The sequence below is a fragment of the Spinacia oleracea genome, chromosome 6 (genome assembly GCF_020520425.1).
Source record: "Spinacia oleracea cultivar Varoflay chromosome 6, BTI_SOV_V1, whole genome shotgun sequence".
NCBI lineage: Eukaryota > Viridiplantae > Streptophyta > Magnoliopsida > Caryophyllales > Amaranthaceae > Spinacia > Spinacia oleracea.
This window is the reverse complement of record NC_079492.1, coordinates 137,013,381-137,025,700: the sequence shown is the minus strand read 5'-3', so window position 1 is coordinate 137,025,700 and position 12,320 is coordinate 137,013,381.

The window sequence follows — 12,320 nt, the reverse complement described above, 5'->3', positions numbered from 1 at the left end:
GGTTTGGATTGTGATTAGGAGAATAAATGAAAGATGATAATTAAATGAACAACCAAAATCGGATATAAAGGTAAACTTAATTTTTTGTTCAACGTACGATTTCCCAAAGTGGTGTTGGAAATAAAATAAATAAATTTCAATCTAGTGCTTGTTTAAAAATTAATTCTATTTTCTAGTGTCATGTATTCATGTAATACGAAGCTAATATTTTATTATAGTTCAATAATACTCCCAACCTCCTCCATATTGTAAATTAAAGTGGAGAAGGAGTAAAAAAAAACCTACTTCCTTACTTTTCAAACAAACCAAGAATGTGTACGTCGTGTTGGGGCGGTGCAATGGGCCATGGTAGGGTGGTGCGCGCGTCGTGATGGTGTTGGGAGCTTTCTGCCAGTTGCTTGCAAGAGATGCAAAATTGTTGCCGTACGTGAGAGCCATGAGAGAAGGGTTTTTTTTTTTTTTTTTCTTTTGTTTTTTTTACGGTGGGATATCATTAACACATACTCCCCCGTATTTTATTAAGGGATATACTTGGCCTGACACGGATATTAAGAAGAAGAATTGAATGAAATAAAATAATAAAACAAGTGGGATTGTGTAGATATTTTAACAAGTAAACAAGTGGGGACCATGATATTTTGGGGGGTGGGAGGTGGGGTGAGTTTATGAAATTATTTGTTTAATAGGATGGTGGGTCATAGGGTAAATTTGATGTATTATTTAATTAGATGGTGGAGTTGATAAATTATTAAATATGACAAGTGTATCTCTTAAATAAAGACGGTCGGAAAATGCAAGTGTATCCTTAAATAAATACGTAGGAATACCCTTTTCATAAAGTTCTTTACGCTTTGAAAAATGTGTCAAATAATCAAAAACTAGATTAGGTCCCGTGCACGCACGGATATTTAAAAATTATTATTTGACCATCTTTTTTATAAAAATTTTAATTGAATTATTTATCCCTTAAATCTATTGCGTAATTAATAATCTCGAATGTACTCATTTTATCATATTTTAACATACTATGTATTATATATTTTATATGTTTAATATGATGATCTGACTAAAATATTTGATATATTTAATATGCTAATTTGACCAAAATATCGACTAAGAATATTTTTTATTATTGACATGACAATTTGACTAAAATTTTACCAAGATTTTAATAATAGCATATTCCAAATCCTATATTTTTTTCCATATATAAACATTTATAGAAAAGGAGAGAAAATAAAAAAAAAGAATAAAATAAATATGTCTTTTTAGGAAAGAGTTTTTGGCGGGAAAATTTTTCACCAGGAAATGACAAGTGTCATTCCTGGTGTCTCTTTTAGTATATAGTAATAGAAGATTTGACCATAAATTCTCACTATTATATCTATAAAAAATTATCATGAGATATCTTGTTAGATTCGTCTCAAAATGTATTTTATAAATATCAACTTTTTATATTTTTTTTTCATACAGAATTGAATATATTAACGGTCAAACATTGCACCGGAGTCCATGCAAATAGTAAGTGTAAAGATCTTTTTGAAACAGAGGAAGTACTACGTAGCTAAGAAAAATTAGGTTTGGTAGTATGAGTTTACGTGGACACTAAAAAAAAGAGAATTAGTTTTAGACAAAAATTAAGAATCTATAACTATATATTATACTGAAAGAGAGGGTACATCAATATAACGCTGACACGTACAACTTTTATACCTACGAATATTGTCACGTGAAAAAATAAATGCAAAATGATGGGCAATTTATTTTTGCCTATGAATATTGTCGTCTTGTAACAATTAGGTGTAAATGATTCTATTTCTTAGTTACTACAGCCTCACCACAAGTACGTACTACGTGTCTACGAGTCTACGTAGTACTCCGTACATGTTTTTTCCTTTGATGAAGCAACAAAGAAGTCTAGTGCTTGAAATCTTTTAAAATGAATGTTGCACCTTGTGGTAGTTTGGCTTTGAGTTTCTCAGCACGTTCCAATCTATCATCAACATAGTATCGGCATGGGGGTTGGAAATCAACAATAACTTGTTGAAGCATTATAGAATTCTCAATCACATAAGTAGCAAGTTCGAAGTCTATTTGACGTCCACAATACCCAAACAGCTCCAAAGTTGTCAAGCACTTAAAACGATATCCATTATTATTCACAATTCCCCCCTCAAGAGGAGTACTTCTTTTATCATAACCATCAAACTACATGTAAAATGAGATAATAATAAATCACCAAAATACTTATCTAAGGTACGTAACGTAACGTCTTTTTGTTTAAATTAATTTGTTTTGAAAAACATTTTACAGTTAGATACGTACAATATATATATATATAGAGAGAGAACGGTAAAGACGGATGTAATGTAACACGTACATTTTTTATTTTTAGTTAAGGGAGAAGAGAATGAAGGTGTCTTGCCTTAAATCTTAGTTTCTCCAAGAGCGGACATGCCTCGAGTAAGGGAAGCCATCCAATGAAGCTTCCACCATAAACAGACATAACATTAAATTCCAGATACTTGAGTTTAAACAATGCTGGCAAATGTAAGCAATTTATCCCCAAATTTTGCTGCAACAGACAATAAATCAATTATAAAATTTTGAAAATCATACAACAAAAAATCAGAAAATGACAATGACAATGATATCAAAAGGGCCCTAATTTATAATCTGAATCGCGAAACTGAAGTCCAGAAAAGTAAGGATGATAAAATCAAACATAAGTGTAGACGACTAACCTGACCATACATGCATATTTTCAAATATAGAAACTCCAACTGCGAAAAGTATTTGGACAATGAAGACTGAAAAGCATACGCAATTTCAGCCCCTGAGAACACACCAATTGACACCTTAAAGAGCGATGAAGCATTTCTTATATCCACCTTTATCGGTCTACCCAAATCCTAACACTTCTAAAAGAGCAAAGTTGGAGTTACTATTGCAGCAATAGTGCTCTGACTATTTTGCCCCCACCTCTAACCCTTTACCACTGATCTACCCTTCTTCTCAGATCTTGCCACGTTGCTCTCATCACCCCCATTCATTTCTCTGATCTCCTCTTTCATGCTTCCCTTCTCCCTCTTCACTGTTTCCCTCCTGAGTTGCCCTTTCTTATTTTCTCTTTTGACACTGGGATCTTCTCCCCTTTCCATTTTCTACAAACCCTAGATTTTCCGCCCCCTTCACTTCTCTGCAATCTCCTTCCATTCACATTTTTGTTTAGTCGTTATTCTTGTGGACATGGTTACTACCGGTTATCCCTATTCTTTTCCATCTTCACTTGATGCCATATGGTCGCAATTCATTTTCTCCGAGCTCTTCATCCCCTTCGTTTTGCGATCGTCGGCTTGCCCTCTCCTCCTCCAGCTCGCAACTCTTGCGGTTGACGAGGTCTCTCTACTCACTATCAATTCGTCCTCTTTCTCCTCGGTATGATACTCTTTTCTCTGTTTTTTTTTTATTAGGTTTTTTAAAATTAGGGGTTTTTTCCTCGCTTTAATTATTGAATTTGGTGGATTAGGGTTGATTGCAATTGTTTTGGCTAATTAATTTGGTTCTTTTCTTGTATAAATTTGTTGACACTGTCAATTCGTCCTCATCTCCTCGGCATGATACTCTTTTATGTAATAGCATTTTGAATTGTTATTTGAAATATTGTGTTCATGTGTGTTAATCTTATTTTATTTGCAGAAAATGTGTGATTTTTGACGAGAACATCCCTAATCCTGTACAAAAGCCAAACACAATGTCAATATTTATTTTTAATTGTTTTTTTATTTGACAAGAAAACTTGACAAAATCTTAATTTATCTGATTATGATGGATAACTAAATTAATTGTGTGTTTATTTGAATAATTACAGATTATGGTGAAATCTTGTGTTCATGTGTGTTAGCTTTCTGTTCATATGAATGACATTTTCCATGTTGTAAATAGGTTCTATGAATGATGGGTGATAAAAAGGAGATTGTCCATCATATTGGTACTCAGGAGATAGCTAACATTGGAAGAATATGGCTCAAATTTGATGGAGGAAGTGGAAGAGGTATGCACAACCCTTGTATATCTTTCTCTTGATTTCTTTGGAGGCTGAAAAAATGTTGCTTGAACACTTTTTGTGTAATGCTTGTTTACGTTGTCTGACAAGAAAATAATAATCAAATCGTATTATGCTTTGAATTGCACGTTTAGCTGTTCAACTTGGTTCGGTTCTCAAAGTAAGTGAAATATTTTGAAAGTTTAGTAGTTATGCTTATGCCTTTAGAAATGACTACAGAGACCTAATTCACAAGACGTTAATGCTTGAATTTTACCATATGCAGGGAAAACTACTTTAAGCGTGCTGGGTCGAATCGTGCTATTCATATGGATGTTTGTAATTCTAATTGTTAAATCAAGTTATACTGCAAGTCTGGGCTCTAAACAAACAGTGCAAAACCTTTATTCTCCTGTGAAAGGGATTGAGACCTTAATGTAAAGACAATATCCCATTAGATATCAAAACGGTTCATTTTTTAAGAGTTATTTGCATGAGGAGCTTCACTTTCCCAAGTCTCGGCTTGATGCTCTTGAATATGAAGATGAGTATGTAGAAGCTCTCATAAAGGGCCCCAAGAAAGGCCAGGTTGCTGCCAGTGTTGAAGATATGACGCGCATAGAAACCTTCCTCGCAAAGAGATGTGAATTCACTATCAGAGGTAAATTTCCTTCCATGCTTGTTTGTATATGTTCTCATACAATTTTGGTGAACAAGCCACTGTTGTGTGCAACATAATCACGTGGGGCGGGCCAAATTTCTTCATATTGTTCAGAACAAATTCGTTCCTAAAGCGTGCTTATATGACACCCACCTATCAAACAATTTGGTAACTTAAGTGTGAAATCATTGTTCTTGTATTATTTAACCCAACAACCTTTTTATGATTTTATTATTATTCTATCATAGCATGGACTGGAATGCTTAGTTTTGTGTATTCTGAGTGAGGTTTTATAATTTTATGTCCTTAGTCAGAATTGTTAAGTATCTTCATAAAATGTATGAATTATAAATGGCAAAAGAGGTTAGGACAGGGATATGGAGTTGGAGAGGAAGTGGGAGGTGAGGGAGAAATGAGAGGTAGGCGGGTAGCTATAGAAACAATTTATCGTTACGTTTTCCTAATTTGTGTAAGCATGAACGTTTGAAAACTCGGAGAAATTAGAGTATTTAGAAAGATCTCAAGAAAATCAGAAACCATGAATTCCAAAGATTATTGAAAGGGGATTCACAGGTTCATGCTTACTAGCATGTGGAATTCATATGTTTGCAAGTTGTTGGAGCAAGTATGTGGACGAAATAAAGGAAATTCGAAAACATGCAAACAAAGAGGGGGGGGGGAGGAGCAGTAAACAAGACAGTACAATGAAGAGTCCGGGAAAATGTGGGGCAGAGCTGGGGAACAGATTAAAACAATCTCAGGTGCAATTGTCGTTCCTACTTTATCAGTCATAATGATAAGCTAATCATCTATGAGGTGGAATTTATTTTGTTTTGTCTCGACACTGTATTCATATTTTACATTATACGTGAGTGGAAGGAGAATTTTTAACAATGCAAATAAAAAATTCAAATTTTTTTTAACAATGCCTGACTGGTTTTAACAATGCAAAGTGAATTTTTTGATTTTCCTTTCTTCTCCTGGAATCTGATAGAATTTGAGTAGGTGTTATTGTGTTTTAATTATTCCTGCTTTTTCCAATAACTTTTGTTCAATTTACACTGTTCTTACTGTAAATGTCAGTCTTGATGATGATTTGATTCTATTGAACTTCAGTGAATTCATTGATAATGATTTTACTGAACATTATTGAATTTAGGGAGTCTGATGAAGTGATGATGTTCTTTGATTAGTGGAGTAGTTCATTCTTATTTCTTACAATTGAATTTCTTGTTAGTTGATTTGAATAGTTGATTTGGAAATTTCTATAATTGTTCTAAGAATTCGTAACTTCATTCTTTTAATGAATTGCAGCAGATATCGATGGTGTTTCCTCCTCATACCATCTGCTCGTCCCAATCGATGTTGGCGAGGTTAGATTTTGATTATATCAGTATTAAATTCTTGAATATCATTTTCCAGTTTTTCTTCTTCTTCTTCTTCTTCTTCTTCTTCTTCTTCTTCTTCTTCTTCTTCTTCTTCTTCTTCTTCTTCTTCTTCTTCTTCTATTTCTATTGCTCTGCTCTAATGCAACTTCCTGCCTGAATATTGAAATATGTATTATTCAAACTCATACAGATTTCTCTTCCCGAACCACAAGAAAACAAAGTAATCAGGTTGGTATATATGAATATTTATATTTAAGAGGAGATATTCTAATGAATTAATTATACATTTACTAAACTCATATGATCTTAGGTCTTAATTTGTATAGTACGAGCATAACCAAAGTATAATTAGTCCTTGATGTGGTAAATGCTCTTAGACTCTGTTGTATGGATTACTGTGTGTTATCGAGAAATAACTCCAGGTTCATCTCCTTTTCCTTCTTTCTTTTTGCAGGTTATGAGAGCCAATGCAGATAGAGTAAACTTTGAGTCTTGATGGTTGCGCATGTGCATGAGATTATAGGTGATAATTTGTTGTCTAACAACTAACCTCAATTCTTAATATGATTTATTTTGTTATACATTAGCTTGTTAGTTAGGTACAACTTACAGATGTCAGGACCCATTGCCGCATAGAAAGAAATTGACTCTTATTCTATTCAAATAATAGTGGTCTCCTTCCACTCACGTATTTTTCTCTTGGTGGCTCTACTATCAATTTGTTTATGGGAGTAATATCTGTCCTGGTTTTGAGTTTGTTTATTAGATAACGTGTGCTCGTTACTCATTTCCTCCCAAATCAGCTGATATCTCTGAATGTCTAAATACTCATTTCCACTCACGTAACTTTTTTATGATTTGCGTACCGTCTAATAACCGAATGACTATAACACAGTCCATTTATGAGTGGTTTCTTTATTGCACTTATTTATTCTTTAACGCTCCTATCCTTTTTTAGGCAAGAATGGATCAACTAAAGCTTATGGGTCCACTCATTTTGACCGGAATTCTTAAGTCTCTTTACGGGACTAACAATCGGGAAGCAGGTATATTGCAAAAAAAAAGTTCTCTGTGCTATTCTTCGCTAGGTTTTTAATATTTGTATAGTTTGTTAACTTTGTAATGCTTAACCTTTGTTTAACAGAGACATAGTCTTTGCATACTTACTGATGCGTTTGTTCAGATACTATATCTCGGGAGACCAGGACATTTGCTTATCAAGCAATTGGAATTCTTGCGCAGCGTATGCCTACGTTTTTCAGGTAATCACTGAGGACATTCCTCCATTGCGCAATTCCCTTGGTACCATCTTAATTCTCTTGTGGAAAGCTTTCTGATCATAACTGCTTCTTTCAGGGATAAGATAGACATGTTCGTTCGACTTTTTGATGCTATGAAGTCTGATCGAGTCTCAATTTCTCCGTTTAGTTATTCAAGAGGCTACAAGTTCCCTGGCTACTGCTTCTAAGGTAATATTTGTTCTGCCTGTATTCCTAGCTCTAACCTCTAAGGATATTAACATTACTTTGATGTTAATTTGTTGTTTTATTTCTCTTCCACATGTTTCTTCCGTGCATTCTTAGTTATCCTGATTGTCGATACTTTCATTTTTGAAAGGGAGGTGTGGGGGCTTTCTTTCTTGTCAGTACCCCTCACTTGTGATTGTTAACGACTTGTATATGTCGGTTGGATTTTTCGACTGTGCTGGTAAACTTCATTGCTTTTTCTTTGTTCAGTGGAACTCCTTTGAAATAGGATTTCCTATAATACTTGTTTCTGGGCTCAGTATTCCTTTCTCTTGCTCTTACCTCTGAATAATAACTGTGAACATCACATCATTAATCATATTAAAAGCTTTGGAGAAACTCTTGCTTGATAATTCCCAAGTGGTAATATATATTATTTTGTTTGTGCTTCTATCTACTGTTTGTTCATCACCTTGTCGTTTTTTAATCCCTTTTCCTGAAATAAATTCTTTTAAAAATGTTCTGAAGGACAAAAGTGAGGTGCGATTTTATGTTGTGAGGTGGGCGACATCATTGTTTGATTTGCAGCGCTGTCCTAGCCGTTTTTTTATGTGTGGTTGCTGCTGCTTTTCTTTTGATCTACTATGTTTTTTTTGTTTCCAAGGTCTTTTTTAGCTGATCGTTTAACTTTTTAATTGGTTTATAAAATTATCACGTCACAACTCATCGGCGTATCCTATCCTAACACTTATAAAGCTTCATACTTTAGTTTTAATTTGTTTTAAACAATATCCTATAAAGCAATATCCTATAAAACAATATCACACTTATAAACAATATCCTATCCTAACACTTATAAAGCTTCATACAATTTGTTTTAATTTAATCTTGGAATTGGAACTGTTCATGAAGTTTGCAAATGATGTAATTAATTAATAGGTTATCATATCTTAAAAATTGATAAAATTCTTTAGATTGTCACTACCTCTAAGGCATCACTATTTTTTCTCCGGAAAGCCTAATGATTGCAAACCAGAACAGAGATATGAATTGTTGTCTCTTGTTGTAACTAAACCATAATTGATTGTGCTCAAAGAGCTTCGTATGTAATCACTATTCTTTCGCATCGGCAATGAAGGCTCTTCGTTTGCCAAAGTTATCAATTCTTAATTTGTTTTACAAATGTGATTCATTTTATAGTTGTTATAGAAAATGACAACAAATTAGAGTCTCTGAATCGCTTATCTTAGCGTCTTTAGCTTTGTACATTGCCAGAATAGTACGGAATTGATATTCTTTGTGGTGGTTTTAGCTGACTATAGTCCAAAGTGGTCTGATTATACAAGTGACCAAAAACATGTAGATCTATATTATATGAACTTAGGTATAGCTAAAATTAGAATATAAGATGAATTTGATGCAAGGATGGCTTGTGTATTCTTGCATTAATTTTATTGATTTTGCTTATTAATCTATTAAGATTGTATGGGATATGGTTGGCAAATCTGAAAGAACTCGGGATGAAGTTGGCAAATCTGAAACAACTCGGGATGAGATGTTACTTGAGCTGGAGCAAGAGTGCCTAGAAGTATACAGGAGAAAAATTGATGTGGAAAATCACTACAGAGTTCAGCAACTACGAGAAATGATTGTTCAAAGGTGGAGCTGGCATCCATATCTTCTGCAATAGGAGAGAGACATTCGGCAGGTAAGGAACTCTAATACTATTCCCACAATTCATAGTGTAGCTGTTGACGTTTCTTTACAATGCAGATACTACTGGATGTCGTTCATGTATTCAACGAAGTCTCTTCTCTTGCTCAGAAAAAAGCAGTCCATAAAAGTAACTCAGAACGGAATCGAGGTCTATATTGCTTCATCAGTTCATCACAAGTTCTTTTTTCTGTCCTCTACAACTGTTATAAGGACCTTTTGCCTCAACTGTTACGTCCACCTCTGTGCAATTTTCCATTTTCTCATCCGTACACTTACTCTCTTTTACAATTACCTTTAAGGTTGTATGTGCTGGTTGTCATTTTTGTTGCTTGGGGTTGTGTCCCTCACTGGCCTCAAATTATTCAAGCACAATGTTTTTGTTTCACACTGAGATTTATCAGCATCAGTATTTGATCCTTTCTCATTCTCTCTTTGTTCATACCAATCATAACCTTCAAGGGAACTCGTACTTTTTCAGATTAGATGCTTGATTAAATTTGCAACTCGACCTATCTTCTATTTCTTTCAGATTGATAAAGTTCTGATTGCCCAATACATTGTAGATCAATGTTTGGATTCTTTAATATGTAGGCATAGTGATTCTAAAAGTGGAATAAAGCGTATTGGAAGTTTTTCAACTGGTGATGTTGACATAGCAGATGTTTACCCTAAACCCTTTACAACCAGGCTTTCTGTTTTATGAGAAGTAAACTCATTAGGAGCTAAGATTAGAAAAAAAAGGTAATTTCCATGAACCTGTAGTTCTCTTTTCTTGATGTACGAAGTAACTTGAGAATGATTAACCTAACATGACATGTATTTGTATCCAGTTTTGGTGTTCTATATAGGCATTTAGATGATCTTTTTGATGCCATGTAGCCCACTTGACTGTGTGGCGTATCACTCACTTAAAATACCAGGGTTTAGTTTCCCGCCTCGTGCTAGCCACCTAACCTAGAATCCTTACCTATGGGAATGAAAAACTTATGATTACCTTTCCAACCTAGAGATTATGCATGAAAGACATGCTGGGGAAGAAATAATTTTCATTGTCTTCTTAATGTTCAATACTTTACCTATGTTTATATATGAATTTAAATGCTAAATTTCCATTTATTTCACCTAAATTATGCCCCTGTATTATAGTCGTACCTTGGTAATTAGGGATTTTATTTTCGTTTCTCAAGATTATTTTTTCATTACATTATGAATTGTAGATTTAGGAGGTAGTAGGATCTAATTACAAGCTACGGAGAGTTTTAAAATAGGGCTCAGAGGATCCAGCCAATGATAATTATGTTGCAGTGCTGCTTGAATAGTGACAGTTTCAAGTAATCAACTTATCTATTTATTTGTTTTCTTATTTGTTTATATTGTGTTCTTTTCACAATACTGTTTAATTCATGCTTTGGTTAGGATAATGCTGCAGAACTCTTCAGACGAGCTTGCAAAATATTCAATACTGAGGCTGAGTTGGAAAGAATCTTATTGAACTGATTCATCTTTTCTCAGGACAATGAAGTTGTTTCTGATTACTCCCACTGTTATAGTTGCACATATGGGACTTCTTTGGAAGGACAAGTCATTTTTTTGTGAATGACTGCAACTCACCTCCAAAGGATATTCATCGTCAATCTGATCAGGAGGTAAATTGTTGATAATTTGTACTTTTGAACTACTTGACTACGGTAAATGCTTGCCTGGACTTGAGACCTCAATTGCATTTATTAGATTCTTTTATTGTAGGCTTCCATTCTTTCATTATCTTTTTAGATTTTCATCACATATGATGAAAACTTCTTTTTTAAAGGGGACCCCGTAAGAAATCTGTTGGAACTTATGTCTTACTCATATCTCAGCAAGCTAACCCTACCAAACCTTCCCCGAATTGTGTATTTCCACACTGAAGTAAATAACAGGAGAAATGTTCAATAACCACTGTATAAAAGGAACTTCTGAAAACAGAAAGGAAGGGACTTATGTCAGGTGGAAGAGATCATATGCTGCATGTAAAGTCATTTGTGAGCTGTGATACATTTTGGACCGATAAGTTGGCAAGTTGTGATATGCTTGGTGACCTAATGTTTATGCGAATTGATATTTTCTTATCACATCTTTCACCTTAAAAAGTCAGTAACATTCTTTAGAAACTAAATGTGTTGACGGGACCATCTTGCGTCGTTTGCTCCAAATCCTCATGTCTCCTTTTTAATCGCTAATTTTTAAACACTGATCCTCATTGTTTGGACGGTTTTCAAATGAGTTCAGTTAGGTAGAATTTGATTGCCCTTTGTTTAGTTTTGGGACTGAGTTAGCCAAAAAAGGGATCAGGGGAAATATTTTGGTATTTCGGTATTCTCACAGCTGGCAGGAGTGTATTAGGGCTTTTGTCATTTTATAATTTCTCATACAAATGACCCTTCATTGAGAGGGGAAGTTGTAAGATACGAGAGAATAAAAAAAGAGTATTAAGAAGAAAAGTCTGTGTCCTATTATTCGATTGATGAAAACAAATTTGCCCAAAGGTATTTGTTCATTGTTTGCCCTGTCTGCCTTTTTAAAATTTTGTTTTTGGTTATCTTGCACAGATACTTCTGGAATTACAAATTTATGGGTTGTCAGATTCTCCAAGTCCAGGGATGGGAAGAGAGACAAGTTCTCCGAGATGGCTAATGTTGCAGGTTCCTCTTCCAGTGCATCCACGACAATGAATGGTAGTACTGGAAATAGTTACTGTTTCCCTAGGACTAATTCTTTAACTTTTAGTAGTAGTCCAGTCGAATCAGGTTCTCCGGGCTTGAGTGGATTGCAAAGTCTCGGAAATACATGTTTTATGAACAGTGTGCTTTAGTGCTTAAAACACACTCCTAAACTTGTTGACTATTTTCATGGAGTTTACAATAAAGAACGTTTGCACTACCCTGATGAACTTGTATTTGAGGGATTTATATATATGTAACCTACATCAAGTAATTAGTTGCGTTTCTTATCATCTACGGAATAATGTATTCATGCTTATGATTAATTAGGCTTGTGATTTGCAT